We start from the raw sequence: 18,497 nt of genomic DNA, 5'->3' as shown, positions 1-18,497 counted from the left end.
TTGCTTTCCGGGGTGACCATTCCCGGGCAAAGAAGTGCTAGGTCTTCACACCTAGAAGTGTAGGAAGCAATATCAGAACACTTCATCTTTAGGTTCCAGAGTTCATTCTCCAGTTTCTGCATTTCGCCCCGCGGGCAGTACTCAGCAAGCATGAGCTCTTTCAAGCTCTCCCAACACATAGCATTTGCTACTGGTGGGTTTAGGGATTTGACCTGACTATTCCACCAGGTCAATGCTTTGTTGGTGAAAGTGTAGGTTGCAAATTTCACCTTGTTGGCTTCCGAACAGGAACAAATTTCGAAGATAGACTCGATCCTCTCGAACCATCGAGTCAAGGCAACGACACCTCCAGTGCCATCGAAATATAGGGGTGTTGCGTTCATGAAGTCTTTATAAGAACACTCCTTCTGGTGCCCCTGACCACCTTCCTGATTTTGGGGATGAGTACCACCTCCTGGCCGGCCAGGGTTCATCTGTGACATTGCGGCAGCCACATCGGCAGTAACAACTTCCTGGAACATAGTGGGATCGAACTGGGGAGGTGGTGGTGCGGGATTGTTGTTCTCTGATATGGCTCTTTTCTTTGGAGGCATCTCGTTCTAAAATGATCAAGAAGGAGAGGATGGTAAGTCCACTGAATTGAATCAAGAGATATGAAACAAGATGTATCTATATATGATAGATAAAGTGTTCTACTAAGCGATAATCAGGAAGGAGTTACTAAAGGAAGTAAACTATCGCTAGGAAAGAATGAGTAGCAAAACATGGAATGAATTTCTACAATGTATCCTGCTCTGACTAAAATACTCCTATAGTATTTTATGTTGAAGGTTTCGTTCTATCGGTTTCTTTTGGGTAGGAATACTTGGTAAGTTTTAGGCCTGTTGCGACACCACAGTCACTCCTAAGAACATGTTGGTCATGTCTTGAATGAATATAATTGATTAGGTTATTTTGACCGTAGACATGATTACATAACTGCCCAGGTTTAACCGCAATGTTCAACATCCAAATACTTTGTTTGGTTCTTTTCACGATACAGTTTCTGGTATGTAGGTATACTTGTATACTTGGAGTAAAAATACTTATATTCTTAAAGTATACTTTTAGTTCAAAGCACTTCGGCCCCTTAGTGTTTATAGTTGTATACCATGTGAGGTTCAATATACTTACTTCCCTATAAACAAAAGCTCTGATACCAATTCTGTCACACCCCCGAACTGTCGGAAAAACAACGGCGGAAATGTTCGTGGGCAGCGACGTCCTACGTAGTATCACAACAATCGTATCATAGTAATCAAAGTAAACACAACCAATACATTACATTATGAATATTTACATCTTTTGAATACATAGTTTATACATAAAATTATATAACAAAAGATAAAGACGAGGCTCCAAAAATGCTCCGTCTTCTGTCTATCGTTGCCCTGAGAATCCAAGCGGTTTTGAAAACGTATCAGCATAAAGCTGCTGAGTTCATAAGCATGTTTTTGTATTGAAAATTAGTCACTGAGTTTGTATAAATAGTTTCTTTCCAATATAAGTAAATATTGTTTTGTATCGAAAGCCGTTGCTACCATGTTTTGAAATATGTACACATGTTTACCAAGAAAATCCAATATTTTCTAACATGTTTGTTGTTTCTTGTATGAAAGGTACGTTCTTTTTGAAAACCGTGGCTACCACCAGTAAGTAATGTATGAGCATTTGGAAACCCTAGGTATGTATAGTAGTTTTATTTCTAAAAATAAAACTATAGATTTTGTCTCTGGAATACCCTCTAGTGAGTAGATAAGTAGTTTTATTACTTAAAATAAAACTATAGAAGAAAGAAATCTCGTAAACAATGATTAGTTTATGCTTATTGTGAGTCGTATAACCATACTAATTTGACCCTTGACGTCCTTGACGTTCTTTAGATGTCGTACGATTACGAAATTTGTCACCCCAGGCGTGCCCGCCTAAATGTAGCTAACAGTTCATGTGTGGGATTGTCGGTCCCGAATAGATCTATTCACAAATTCCATGCTCTCCCTCTAGGAGACTCTGGTTATACTACCGGTGAGGATTTATTGGTACCCCAAGGGGCAAAACGAAGATAGTCTCACAATCCTGTATTAACTACTTTACGTGCTTGTTCGTTTGTTCTCGAGTTCAAAATTGTTTGTAATGGTGTAGAGTATAAATAATTATACATAAAATAATTATTTAGCATGATACTCTAGTTTTGTATTCGTAGTAATAGATAAACTATATTTGATATAGTTTACATGTTTGACATTGCATGAAGTTTGAATCTATAAGACTGGTAATGAAATCCCAAACTATACCAATTATAGTTTGAATGTTGTTACGTTCATGAATGGTTTTGAAAACTATGCAATTATGATTAGAAAACATCCCTTATGCTCCACATATTACAAAAAGGGATAATTGTATCTAAATGTTGGATAGAAAACAGTTGTAATTTCATTAGTTTTTAAGTTATGAAAACCTTTATGTTTAGGTTGTATTCCCCCACTGAAAACATGAAAAACTCAGAAAAGTGTAGGCTTATGAACTCACAATTTATCGTAGGATCTGAATGTTCGATTGGTTATGAGCGTCGAGTGTCAACCGGCGTTTTGTACACGAGTGGACCCTATGAACATATATTGCTAATATATATGTATTAGATTGATTATCCCATGAAAAATCATGATGGAAAACCACCCTAAAGACATGGAATCACTAGAACTAAGTGTTTTATATCCCATACTTAGTGATGTTTACAAGTTTAAGGCCAAATATGAGCATTAGAGTGGGTGTATGGCCATAAAGGTGAGTCTGCGGCCAGACTACGTGTACGGCTGCACACAGGAGTGTGCGGCTGTATAGAGTGTGTGTGCGGCCGTACACTCCTCGTTTGAGCTCGAAATGTCGATTTTTGAGGTGTTTAAAGTTCCAAACCAAGTATAATTTCGAATATAGATGGCCAAACTCTCACTTTGGAGGGCATTTGAGTGTGTGCGGCCACCTTATGAAGGTGTGCGGTTGCACTCCTTCAAAGGATGAAGAACACAAAGAACATGATGTGTTTCATGGTTAGATTGAGGTGTTTTACGTATATAACAAGCTAGATGATGGTGTTAATCATGATTTTGAGTTCCTTAGTATGTTCTTGGATGAGATTTTTAGAGAGAGAAAGTAGTGAGAGAAAGTAGTGTCCAGTGAAAGAAGAAAAAGTGAACGAAAGGGGGTCCTCTCCAATATATAGGGTCGGGTGTGTGGTTGGGGGTGTGTATGCGGCTGGGTGGCCGCACACTCGGGTGTGCAGCCGCACACACTTTCTTTGGTGTGATTGGCTTGATTTTGAGATGCTACACACTTTCTAACCCTTCTTAAGACTCATGTCTAGGTTATACTAAGCCTAGAGCACTCATACTGTGACAACTGCCAATTCAGGTCATTCTTGGACTCATGCATCTTTATAATAACCATTCATGCACAACATGCCATGACCTAGTAGTATAGATTAGGTCAAAAATCTTGCATAAACTAGGATCCAACTAAGGTCTAGGACTAATATACTTGATACTTACAATTCTAGTAAGTTGCTTAGCTACAATAGGAAATGTCAATACTATAATTAGAATAAAGCTTCAAGCTTTGTTATAATTGAAATAGGGTATGAAACTCTAAAAAATAAATTAAAACATTCTAATTATACTTCAACATGTTGTTGAATATCAAACAATATTCCAAAACCCTAAAGAGCCAAAAATCCAAAGTTATAAATTATAAAGCCTAAAAAAAAAAACTTTATAAAATTTGGCTATAAACTTCCTAATATCAAATTTTATTAATCAAATTATGGATTATACCAATGAACTAGAAATATAAATTACAAGTATTAATCATAAATTATTTGTTGAAAACAAGATTTTTTAAATAAATCAAATTGCTTAATAAACATTTTATAAAAATGAATGTTTTTATATAAAATATAGGAGGGAAGTTTATAAAGTTTAAAATTTAGGAGAGAGGAGGCCTAAATGCATGCAAGAGCCGACCATCCCCTCTCCCCATGCATTCTCTCTTCCCCAAAACACAATCATTAAGCTTAAACCCTTACTCCACCTCTTCCCTCTTCACTCTCTCACTTCACTCTCTTCACACACTTCACTCTCTTCTTCACTCTCTCTAAACTCACGAAAATGCTCTCAATTCTCTGCAAAATTTCGAGATTGTGAAGCCCTTGAAGTGTTCTTACTTCTCTCAAGGTCAAAACCAAGGTAAACAACAACATCTTCTTCCACAGTTTCGTGGTTAAACTTCTTTTCTTCTTAATCTTCTCTACTTTTCGGATTCTATGCCTTTCCATGGCTAGAAATCTTTATTCTCCCCTTGTGGTTTGTAGATTCTCACCATAACACAATGCATGTGTTAGAGATGGTGAAAATCCAAGATCAAACCCATGCAAGGAGTGGAAAAGATGCACATATGATCATGTGACATCAAAACATAATATTTCATGTTCTTCTCCATTTCTTTTGTGTTCATGCATGACCAAAAGCATTTAAACCATTTCTAGTACATCTTGGATGCTCATTCATTCCATGCATGTGTTAGAAATCGGGCCTTACCAAAGACATGCATGATGTTCTTGTTGAAATACCCTAATAATGCACACAAGCAAACATGCAATCTGCCAGATTACTTTGTTCGACTTTGAACAGTCATAACTCAGTCATTTCTTAACCAAATCATGATATTCTTTTTGTATTGGTTAGTTCCACGAGCTAACTTTCAAACCCAACTGGTCTCACTGTAAAATATTAAATATCCGATTTTTAGCAGATTTTACAAAAAGGTTGCGCATACAGCTCTTTTTCTGTGATCACTATTTTTATCTTGCTTAAACAATGGCCTTAAACCCAACCATAAATCTGAGGCAAAATACCTTAGAAACTTAACATATCTAGCAAATGATGGTTGAAATTTCGTGGCTTAAAACCTCACTGAATGGGCTACACAAATTCATGAACTTCAGCCACATTTACACTTCATACATTATTGCATGCAACTTTTCTTAAATTGTTTGGAATCATTACCCTCATTTCTCTTCTGAATACATTTTTTTACATTTTTCCTTTTGAAAGCCCTTGCATGCATGAGATAATCTGGAAAATTTCAATAGCTTTTGTTATTTCTTTGATTTATTAGAGTTATTGCTAAAACCAAGGGCATAAATCATATAAAATACTTCCAGAGCTCAATAAATCCTAAATAAATTCATGGATGATACTTATGGGGACTAATGACCCCTCACCAAATTTCAACAATTTTTGTTACTGTTTAATACGATTTCTTATTTTATTTTGTTTAGGGAATGATAAATTACAAAACCACTTTATAGGATGTGAAAATTGTATCTAACAATTTTCGCATACCTTACGTGTGATGCGTGACTCCAGAAAATAATTTCAAGATTTTCATCCCTGTTTTACTATTTTTCCCAATTTTTGGTAATTATAATGGTCTAAAAATGGGAGAAATAGTTCTGATTATCCAAAATTCATGTAAATTTACCAGGATATAATATTATAGAGTAGGAGGTTACATAAAAATTTTGAATATTTTTCTCTACTGTAAACTATTTTTCTCTTATTTTCTAAGGTTAATTGCACTAAAATACACTTAAATATACATAAATACCCAAAACCAGTTTATACATTATGAAAACCACTTTTGATATTTTTCCCAGGATATTTATACTGTAAATGATGTTACAAAAATTTATGGTGATTTATTTTAACTGTTTAATATTATTTCTTTAATTAATAACTATTTAAAGGAATAAAACAAGGAAAAATACAAATAGCCACTGAAAAATATCTTTTATATTTTTCCCACCCTATTTATGTACAATAACAATTAAATAAAAAGTTTGGGTAATTTTGGAAACTGTTTTCTATTTATTTCAATTTTTATTGGAATAAATGCCCATAAATCATAAAATATAATTAAACAGCTTGGAAATCCATTTTTATATTTTTCCCAGCTTATTATTGTGTAATAACAGTTAAATAAAAAGTTTGGGAATTTTTATCCCTCGAATGCTATTTTTCGTGAATTTATGTTGTTATTGAGACTTAAAATTTGGAAAATTAACCTTCCAAGGTTGTAATTAATCGCACGACTGTAAAATTTCAATACATCAGAAAAAGTGTAACAAATTGATATAAAATCCAATACTAAAACATAAATTGGCATTTCCCTATATGTAGAGTTTAGTATATTAGCATTAGATATCGACATGGAAACTCACTAGTGCGTGTGTTTGATGTCGTAGGATCCCGGTAGTAAGATGTTGGTGCATCCCGAAGTACCGCTTGTGCCTATACAAAACATCGTGAGTATTCACGCACTCCCCTATTTTCGGTTTTTATGTTTTGGGGTGGAAAAGCATGTCCAGAAAACTATTGTTTGCATGATGTATTTAAATTGTTTATTATCGAACATGATTGCTATTGTATTGCTATGTATCTTTATGTATGTTTATGCAACACGGAACATGAGAACTTATCGTACTAAGGCCCTTCCCTTATCTCTAACCATTAACTCTTTGAGCCAATGGTCGTTATGGATAGCGCTATTACGAATTGACAACTCCTCACTCGCCCGAATCGCTGGAGTGCATGATACCATATTCATCTATGGAACGATAAGCATAGATCTCGATAGGGCTTCAGTCATAGGTTTGGTTGAGACTCATTGTTTGCTCATACACATACAAACGCGTTTCTCGTTCTAGCAATAAACTTGTATACCTTATGTGACATCCCCAAAATCACGGCCAGAAAAGACCGATTTTGTTTATGCTTTATGAAAATCAGAGTACTTCATTTTATAAAAAGGTTGCGGAATTTGTTCCCAGAAAAACACGATAAATACGTTATTAAAACATTTTCGAAGAAACGTATTTTTATTCATCTTAAAACGTTTGGGATGTCATCGTTAATACAGAAACATAAGCATAAACAGAACTTACAATTGTTTACACTAGTGATCTACATCTCTTTAAATCTCTCAGTGTAATGTCACTTCATTTCATCACCTGTGATATACATAAACTGAGTGGGTCAGGTTGGGAAACCTGGTGAGTACATAGGGTTTTCAACCCACAATAATATAATTATTATGTTTAAACAATCAAACAATCAACCCAATTACCCATCCCCATTATCTTCTTTAGTCTGAAGGATCTACCCTAAGAACCCGCTATTCCTCGTTTATTTATTCCTAAGGATCATCCTAAGGAATCGACACGAAGTCCATCATTACCAAGGCTTATAGAATATATCTGGTGAACACGTAGTCCGAAACATCTTGTAAACACTTAGTTAAAAAGTAACTAGTGAACACACTTAGTTCAAAATACCTAGTGAACACACTCAGTTCAAAGATACGTAGTGAACACACTCAGTTCAAAAATACCTAATGAGCACCTAGTTCAAAAATACCTACATGTTACGAAACTGCTATCGTTCCACTGGACTGTCTAGTATCGTCCATAGTCGTCATCTATACTCCACTAGATGACTGGATCACTGACAACACTGATGTCTCCCATCGTGTTATCACAAAACAACTATTTCATCTACCCATGTTTTTCCCAACATGTTTTGTAGATATAAAATACGTATACAGTTTAAATCATTTAAAACATGTATAAAAATCTTTTACTCAGCATAGACAGCAAGTATTCAGACAATATGTACACATAGCACGTAATTTATATTAAAATACTCCATATCTAAGTGTAAGATGAAAGAGACTATGCACTCACAACACGTAAATTATATAATAAATACTTCATATCTATGTGTAAGATGAAAGGGACCATGCACTCACCTGAGAAGGTGGTGACTCGGTACTCGGACAGCGCTTCGTTTACTTTAAAATAATTTCCTTCGACGAAACCTAGTATTATCACCAATAGATTTTAGTCTATTATTCGCCGAGACTAATTAATAGTCTAGCTATTATTACTATTATATAAGCGTTAAAAAAAATTATATAACCCATAATAATAGCCCAAGTATTTATTATATGTTCTTAATAACGTTAATATAATTAAATAAAAACTATATTAAAAATAGCGTAGGCGTAGCTCACTTACAGCGGGTTTTATAGAAAACCAGGCTTTGCTTGGAGCAGCGTTTCCGAGCCGGAAATCTCTTCTTCTCGGAGCCGTCGAGCACTCCGGGGCTTCCGCCTCGTGCTAGGGAGGTTCCCTAGACTTTTCGGGGGATTTCGGGGCTAGAGAGAGGTTTTAGAGAGAGAGTAAAGAGAAGAAAGAATGGGAAAGGTGTGAAGAAAATGAGGGGGGGAGAGGTGGTATTTATAGGGTGAAAATGGCTGAAGTTGGTGCCACATGTCACCATCTAGTGGCAAGACTTGGGGAGAAAGCAATGGCCAAGATTGTGCCACATCAACCATTTTGGCACAGCACACTTCCGACTTCTAAAATTTGTAACTTTCACATACGACCTCCGTTTTTGACGTTCTTTATATCCACGAGTAGGTAAAAATAATATCTACAACTTTCATTTTGACTCCGTCGGCTAATTCTTGACCGATCTTAAATTTAACAGTACGAGGCGTTTAGACTGTTAAATGACCGCTAAGAATCTGTAACTCCTTCATACGGACTCTGTTTTTGTCTGTCTTTTTACCGTTGAGTTCCTATTAATGAGATCTTCAACTCTCATTTAGGTCGCATAAGCCAAAAACCGCTCGAACTAAAATTCAAGTTTCGGGCTGTACACTGCTAAGCCGAATCTTAGAAAAATCATAACTTCTTTATACGAAGTCAGATTTGGGCGTTCTTTTTATGGATTTTCTCGGTTTAACATATTCTATGACTTTCGTTTAGATCACTAAGGCTAAATATCGCTCTGTTGTAAATTCACTTTTTACGCTTCCCGGTGCCGTGCCGGTTCCGTCGCGAAACTTCGACGGGTCATAACTTCTTTGTTATAACTCGGATTTCGGCGTTCTTTATATGTACGGAAATCTTGTGACATATACTACAACTTGGTTCAAATTATTTATTCTAAATAATATTTTGTCAAAAAGTCATTTTCGACCCCTATTATCTCTGAATTGACTAGCCCGGATCTACGGGCGTTACAATTATCTCCCCCTTAGGATGATTACGTCCCGGAATCATCAACGAAATAGGGCAGTGTAATGACTCCATACATTATCTCTTCATCCTAGGTAATAACTGTAACTTCTATGTTGCTTCGAACGGGTATCTAACTCTTGGACTCCTTGATTGCAGGTGGTGCTTAGTCTTGCACCTGCTCGTTAGACTTTCAATCATGGACTTCATGTCACAAGCTCATTCTTTATCAGAGACACCTTCTTCTTCTTAGGATAAGTTAATTTGATTTCTACAATTGATCGAGGTGTCATATTCTAATGACCTATTATCGTACGTAACAACGCGTAGACTCAGGTCTCTTAGAGTCAAATTCCGGAATGAAATATGTCTTCCTTCATGGTCTAATGTGATATAATCACATTTTAACATGTAGAATTTCTAGCTACCAACTTTTTTTAACAACGAGCGCGATACTTCTATTGATCGCTTTGATTTCAATCGTTTGGTTTAAGTCGGACACTCAATCAAACTTGGTTCTCTGAACCACGTAACCTACTCATCGTAGTCGGACTCAATGTGATATGACCACTAGGGTCGGGATAACAACAATTTTCTTAGTTATTACCGAAACAATGGTAATGGCATACTTGAATAAAACGAAATCAATTACTAGCTTCCTGGTAACCTTGTGACTTTCCCTGATCCAAGCGTGAGTCCTGTGCTTCCGGTAGTATATGCATCTACTACCTTTCACACGTACTCATACTCGTCCCAAGTATTGTCTCGTAGTTTTCCAAGTCATCATTCAAGAAAATCACATAACAGTTTAACACACCAGGTAACAAAACGAAGATTTTATTATTTCTTGAAACTATTACATAGGTGTTCAAGTTCACCCTAGACTATGCCTCTAATAGGCTACATCATATGGTTCTATCTCTTTGGCTACCTCATAGCTTGATCTTCGGGTATGAATTCCTCATCCTTGGTTCCTTGCATTGTTTTCTGCTTCGTCGAGGATCATGTGGAATGCCCTTGGCCTCGGTGGCGTTTCTGGTCTTGCTACTTTATTTTTCTTTGGGCAATTCCTTGAAATATGCCCCCCTTCTTTACAATCATAACACAACCTCTTGTTGGATGTACATTCATTGGCGTAATGCCCAGATTTTCCACACTTGAAACATGTCACCTCTTCGCCGCATTTTCCAAAGTGTTTCTTCTTGCATTTATCACACCATCTTGCTTCACCTCCTCCTCCAGGCTTCGAGAATTTTCTCTCCTGGTTGGACCTTGAAGATCCTTCAAACTTCCGCTTCTCTCCTGCCTTATCTTTTTCTAGACCCTTTTCCCTTATCTGGGCCTCTACATTCTTAGCTGCCCTAACAGCTGTTTTCAAGGTAGTTGCCATTTTGACCATTGGGCCAAAGTCAGTGGGTAATCCGTTAGCAAACCTATCAATCTTGGAGATTTCAGTAGGCACCAAGTAGGGGAATAGCTTCATCCTCTCGGTGAATGCGGTGGCATACTCATCAACACTCATCTTCCCTTTCTTTAGGTTCTGAAACTCATTGTTTAGGTCTATCAGATCTATCTCTGAGCAGTACTGCATTTTCAACTGTTCCAAGAACTCTTCCCATGACATCCTTAAGGCTTCTCCTCGTGGCATCGTATCTGCCAATAGCTTCCACCAGCTCAAAACTCCAGTTTTTAGTTGTCTTACAGCGAAGATGGTCTTCTGTTTCTCGCTACAGTCACAGCTCTCAAACACCATCTCCATCTCGGAGATCCAATCCATAATCTCAACAGGCTTTGGGCTTCCTGAGAGACTTGGTGGTTTCGCACCTAAGAAATTTTTGTACATTCGCCCATCCTTGTCGTTTCTCCTCTCCGGGCCATCCCTTTGATCACCTTGAGTCCCCACTTGACTCACTTGGCGGCTGTAGTTTCCTTCCTCCGATTGCTCGGGAATCAGCTCGTGTTGCTCAGTGGGCATAGTTGGTTCGTCCCTATTCAACATCCGCCTCATTTCTTCCCTTTGTTCAGCTAGCATAACCCGAATCATGGCTTGAACTCCAGCCATGGTGACTGGCTCAGGTGCAACTTCTTCTACAACAGGTATTTGCTGAACCACTGGGGGTTGGTTCCTATTCTCATTTGCATTCACGTTTCCGCTACGGGTCCTTGCCATCTTGATCTATACACCGAATAAGGTGAATCTAGACCCTTACATAGGATTGACGTTTAAATCATCCTTATCGCTCCGAAACGTTTATATGCTAGTTCTAATATCGTATTCGTACGTTTAGAATCCTAAACACATAAGGTTTCCAGATCCGTTCGGCAATAGACCATAGATCCGATCAAACTATAGCATAACAAATCATTTAACACATAAAAGTAATTTAGGCATCATTCCTAAATTAAGCAAGTGCTCACACCTCACAATCATCGCTTAGCATCCTAAGTTTAAGTCTAGAAATAAATCCATATTCCTAGTTCGCTTAAACTAATGCTCTGATACCAACTGTGACATCCCCAAAATCACGGCCAGAAAAGACCGATTTTGTTTATGCTTTATGAAAATCAGAGTACTTCATTTTATAAAAAGGTTGCGGAATTTGTTCCCAGAAAAACACGATAAATACGTTATTAAAACATTTTCGAAGAAACGTATTTTTATTCATCTTAAAACGTTTGGGATGTCATCGTTAATACAGAAACATAAGTATAAACAGAACTTACAATTGTTTACACTAGTGATCTACATCTCTTTAAATCTCTCAGTGTAATGTCACTTCATTTCATCACCTGTGATATACATAAACTGAGTGGGTCAGGTTGGAAAACCTGGTGAGTACATAGGGTTTTCAACCCACAATAATATAATTATTATGTTTAAACAATCAAACAATCAACCCAATTACCCATCCCCATTATCTTCTTTAGTCTGAAGGATCTACCCTAAGAACCCGCTATTCCTCGTTTATTTATTCCTAAGGATCATCCTAAGGAATCGACACGAAGTCCATCATTACCAAGGCTTATAGAATATATCTGGTGAACACGTAGTCCGAAACATCTTGTAAACACTTAGTTAAAAAGTAACTAGTGAACACACTTAGTTCAAAATACCTAGTGAACACACTCAGTTCAAAGATACGTAGTGAACACACTCAGTTCAAAAATACCTAATGAGCACCTAGTTCAAAAATACCTACATGTTACGAAACTGCTATCGTTCCACTGGACCGTCTAGTATCGTCCATAGTCGTCATCTATACTCCACTAGATGACTGGATCACTGACAACACTGATGTCTCCCATCGTGTTATCACAAAACAACTATTTCATCTACCCATGTTTTTCCCAACACGTTTTGTAGATATAAAATACGTATACAGTTTAAATCATTTAAAACATGTATAAAAATCTTTTACTCAGCATAGACAGCAAGTATTCAGACAATATGTACACATAGCACGTAATTTATATTAAAATACTTCATATCTAAGTGTAAGATGAAAGAGACTATGCACTCACAACACGTAAATTATATAATAAATACTTCATATCTATGTGTAAGATGAAAGGGACCATGCACTCACCTGAGAAGGTGGTGACTCGGTACTCGGACAGCGCTTCGTTTACTTTAAAATAATTTCCTTCGACGAAACCTAGTATTATCACCAATAGATTTTAGTCTATTATTCGCCGAGACTAATTAATAGTCTAGCTATTATTACTATTATATAAGCGTTAAAAAAAATTATATAACCCATAATAATAGCCCAAGTATTTATTATATGTTCTTAATAACGTTAATATAATTAAATAAAAACTATATTAAAAATAGCGTAGGCGTAGCTCACTTACAGCGGGTTTTATAGAAAACCAGGCTTTGCTTGGAGCAGCGTTTCCGAGCCGGAAATCTCTTCTTCTCGGAGCCGTCGAGCACTCCGGGGCTTCCGCCTCGTGCTAGGGAGGTTCCCTAGACTTTTCGGGGGATTTCGGGGCTAGAGAGAGGTTTTAGAGAGAGAGTAAAGAGAAGAAAGAATGGGAAAGGTGTGAAGAAAATGAGGGGGGGAGAGGTGGTATTTATAGGGTGAAAATGGCTGAAGTTGGTGCCACATGTCACCATCTAGTGGCAAGACTTGGGGAGAAAGCAATGGCCAAGATTGTGCCACATCAACCATTTTGGCACAGCACACTTCCGACTTCTAAAATTTGTAACTTTCACATACGACCTCCGTTTTTGACGTTCTTTATATCCACGAGTAGGTAAAAATAATATCTACAACTTTGATTTTGACTCCGTCGGCTAATTCTTGACCGATCTTAAATTTAATAGTACGAGGCGTTTAGACTGTTAAATGACCGCGAAGAATCTGTAACTCCTTCATACGGACTCTGTTTTTGTCTGTCTTTTTACCGTTGAGTTCCTATTAATGAGATCTTCAACTCTCATTTAGGTCGCATAAGCCAAAAACCGCTCGAACTAAAATTCAAGTTTCGGGCTGTACACTGCTAAGCCGAATCTTAGAAAAATCATAACTTCTTTATACGAAGTCAGATTTGGGCGTTCTTTTTATGGATTTTCTCGGTTTAACATATTCTATGACTTTCGTTTAGATCACTAAGGCTAAATATCGCTCTGTTGTAAATTCACTTTTTACGCTTCCCGGTGCCGTGCCGGTTCCGTCGCGAAACTTCGACGGGTCATAACTTCTTTGTTATAACTCGGATTTCGGCGTTCTTTATATGCACGGAAATCTTGTGACATATACTACAACTTGGTTCAAATTATTTATTCTAAATAATATTTTGTCAAAAAGTCATTTTCGACCCCTATTATCTCTGAATTGACTAGCCCGGATCTACGGGCGTTACAATTATCTCCCCCTTAGGATGATTACGTCCCGGAATCATCAACGAAACAGGGCAGTGTAATGACTCCATACATTATCTCTTCATCCTAGGTAATAACTGTAACTTCTATGTTGCTTCGAACGGGTATCTAACTCTTGGACTCCTTGATTGCAGGTGGTGCTTAGTCTTGCACCTGCTCGTTAGACTTTCAAACATGAACTTCATGTCACAAGCTCATTCTTTATCAGAGACACCTTCTTCTTCTTAGGATAAGTTAATTTGATTTCTACAATTGATCGAGGTGTCATATTCTAATGACCTATTATCGTACGTAACAACGCGTAGACTCAGGTCTCTTAGAGTCAAATTCCGGAATGAAATATGTCTTCCTTCATGGTCTAATGTGATATAATCACATTTTAACATGTAGAATTTCTAGCTACCAACTTTTTTTAACAACGAGCGCGATACTTCTATTGATCGCTTTGATTTCAATCGTTTGTTATAACTCGGATTTCGGCGTTCTTTATATGTACGGAAATCTTGTGACATATACTACAACTTGGTTCAAATTATTTATTCTAAATAATATTTTGTCAAAAAGTCATTTTCGACCCCTATTATCTCTGAATTGACTAGCCCGGATCTACGGGCGTTACACCTTAATAGCAATCAACTTTGTTTTATCATTAAAGCAATGTACTTGTACTTACGAAAAGCATTATTGTACCCTCGATTTATAAACTTGTGATACTCACCAACTATTTTCATAGTTGACGCTCGTTTTACATGCTTTTTTAGGAAGTAATTAGTAAGTGGATGTAAAGATTCATCATCATAGGGCATGCTGCATCGTGTTGAAGCTATTAAGAAGCTATATTTTGAACAATGTTATTTTGAAAAACTTGTATTTTGTTTCTTTTGAAGCTATGGGTTGTAAACTTTTAAATACTGCTATGGTGATGTATCTTTATCTTTTGCATTGAAACCGTTATCGCTGTCATACCTTGCGTTTCCGCTTTAGCGGGGTGTGACACATACCGACCCACACATTCGTTAAAAGATGATAAATTCGAGTGTACTATTGATATACGGATCAATTGTACAAGATAAAATTTTCGGGTTGTCACACCATGTCTGTTGCCCTTCTCTTCTTAGAAGATGGTGAAGGAGGGGCAGGAATCTCACGAAAAATGACACCTTGATGCGAAACTTGCGGTTTACAAACAACATTGGTTAAAGGTGAGCGACTCTTATGCTTTGACTTCATCTTGATTCTTCGAAAAAACCCCAGTCTTCGAAGGAATAATTTCCTTTTGAGTTGAAGGGGTATCAACAACAACAATTTCTAGTTGGATTGGCTCGGCTTCTGAGATTGGTACCTTCTTCTGACTCTTTGCTGATGTAGATTCTTTGATAGACTTCTTAGAAGATTCAGCAACAACCTTCTTCGAATGTTTAGTATTATTTTCTTCTTCTCTGGCCAAAAGAACCCCAGTTTCAACAGAAGTATCAAATGTTTGTAAGTAAGTAATAAGAACAGTGTTTGTTGGATCAACTCTCTTCAGGATAGCATCCGGAATGCGAGCAACAAATGGAAATTCATCAGTATTGTTAGTTGCATCCTTCAGACAACTATAAACATGAAACACCGCCTTTTCTTTGTCTTTCGGTACCAAAATCCATTCCTTCTCATAAAAATATTGTAAAATCAAACTCCAATATCAAGCAAACGAAATGCCATGAATAGCATTTAAAAAAAATTGAAATCATCAGCCTGAGTTGGTATTACCCAGAACCTCAAGGATTTCGTGTGTGTCAAGTGTGAAAGAATAAAGATAAGAAGCAATTAAAAAAAAATTGGATACTTAGTGATGTAAAAAATTTAATTTGACACGAAGGAAGTTAAAACCCCGGGCAAAGATTACTTCGTTAATTATCAAGAGAGATAATCAACAACTTGTGTATTTTCCCGTGAATTACAATCGAATACTTGTAAATAAGTATCGAAGGGATTTTTTAAAAGGCTTTTGAGGTGGTTTAATGAATTTCGTTACATATCAACCTAAACATAAGGTGAGTAATTGTAACAGAAATTACTTGTGTGACCAGTGTAGTCATTGACAAGTTTGCTTTGAAAAACTTTTAAGTAACATGGAATTTCAGATAAAACTCACACTGAAATCATATAAAAGAAAAAAAAAATATTCTGGATCCTGTTGGGTAACAAACACCGTGGGTTTCAGATGTTTGATCAAGACCACACATAAGAAACAAATATGATTTGGAGTTTCGAACGAAGGTACAGAAACAAATGTTGCATTAAAAACTGGAACTAAGTTCCCCGTAAATTCCTTAAAGGCGGATTAAATTGGGTTTCACTTCCATCATGGTCTCATGATGTCTGATCATAAACACAGATTTGTGATATATCTAAGTTTTGAGTGATTTGATCAGAAACCTCTTGGACATATGTCTTCATGTGTGATGGTGTAATAACTTTGAGATGAAAAAGATTGGTATACAAAGGAACATGTACCTCTATTATTTAGGACCAAACAATAAACTCTTAACTCATGTGAGAAGATTAAGGTAGCTCATTGGACTAATGCAAATGTAAGCCTAATTAGGAAGAAATCTTCGTATGAAAATTTCATTAAGGCTTTCAAACATTGAGTCATTTTGAGGTTTCGGACAACATGCATCAGCTTGCTTCTAGGGACATCTTAACTAGTAAAAAAATTTGAAGTTCAAAGAATAGAATGATAAATGTACCTCACCCTAGAACTGTAAGCCTTATCCGCTTTGTATCTTCATGAAAATCTGCAACATAGAACTTAAAAGAAAGAAGAAACAAAATCTTTTTGTTGTTTTTTATTTTTCAAAAATTAAGAACAAAATAATAAGCAAATCTTTTTGGTGTTTTTGATTTTTCAAAAATGAAGAACAAAAAAATTAAAAGTACTCGTTGCAAATATTCAAATTTTTACCAAGCTAACAAAAAATACCAATCATACGAATTCGAAGCATTCGAAGAGTTGACTGTGAACAGTAACCTTTGAACACTTACTGATTTTTCTTTGTCGTTTTCTTGTAATCACTGTTTCTCTATTTCGCATGGAATAAAATTTCCATCAATCATCCCCAGTCCTTACAAAATTCATACAAACGATTTTTTATCCAAAGCTTTTGTGAAAATATTAGCCAACTGATCCGTTGTTTTCACAAAATGTACTTCAATATTTCCTTCCTCCACATGATCTTTGATGAAGTGATAACGAAGAGTTATATGTTTCGTCTTTGAATGTTGCACAGGATTATGAAAAAATCTTATTTCACTTCGTGAATCACAATATAAAGGAATCTTTTACATGTTAACTGCATAATCACGTAATTGAATTTGAATCCATATTATCTGTGAAGTGCATGTAGCAGCAACAACATATTCAGCTTCAGCTTGAGATTGAAACACATGTCTGCTTTTTCGATTACCTGCTCACCAACTTACCATCGATTAATTGACATCCTCCACTTGTGCTTTTCCTTTCAAGATTACAACCTCCCAAATCTGCATCTGAATGTGCTTGAACATAGAACCCGTATTCGAAGGATACCACAATCCTAGCAAAGAAGTTCCTTTGAGATAAAGAAAGATATTCTTTACATGAGATGTGGTTCTCGTGGATTTGCTTGATACCTAGCACAATTACATACAGAAAACATGATATCAGGTCTACTAGCAGTTAAATATAGTAAAGATCCAATCATGCTTCTGTATAAAGTAAGTTTAACTGCAGGTTTATCTAACGAAGGAGTTAGTTTGATCCAAGTTGCCATTGGAACTTGTAACTTTGTGCTAATCGTTAATCCAAACTTCTCTAGTAGATTCTTCGAATATTTTTCTTGATTAATGAAGATTCCTTCTCTGATTTGACGAATGTTTAAACCTAGAAAATTATTAATTTTTCCTATCATGATCATTTCGAACTTACTTTTCATCAAATCTTCGAACTCTTTAGACAAAGCAGGCTCAGTTGAGCCAAATATAATATCATCAACATAAATTTGAACAAGCAAAAGATGATTCCCAACTTTCTTACGAAATAATGTAGGATCAACTTATCCTTGTTTAAATTTAGATTACTTCAAAAATGAAGTAAGAGTTGTATACCAGGCTCGTGGTGCTTGTTTCAAACCATAAACCGCCTTATCTAAAATATAAAAATAATCATGATTTTCTTCGTTAACAAAACCTGGGGTTGTTCCACATAGGCAGTTTCTTCGAATTCTCCATTTAGAAACGGAAACTTCACATCCATTTGATAAACATCAAAGTCTTTGTGAGCTGCATAAGCCAAAAATATACAAACCGCCTCGAGTCTTGCGGCAGGGTCAAAAGTTTCTTTGTAATCAATTCCTTCTTGTTGAGAGTACCCCTTAACAACAAGTTTGGCTTTGTTTCAAATGATATTTT

This window comes from Lactuca saligna, chromosome 2 (assembly GCF_052625555.1).
Source record: "Lactuca saligna cultivar CGN05327 chromosome 2, ASM5262555v1, whole genome shotgun sequence".
In the NCBI taxonomy this organism is placed as follows: domain Eukaryota; kingdom Viridiplantae; phylum Streptophyta; class Magnoliopsida; order Asterales; family Asteraceae; genus Lactuca; species Lactuca saligna.
The sequence above is the reverse complement of the archived record's forward strand: the minus strand, read 5'-3'. Positions refer to the sequence as shown.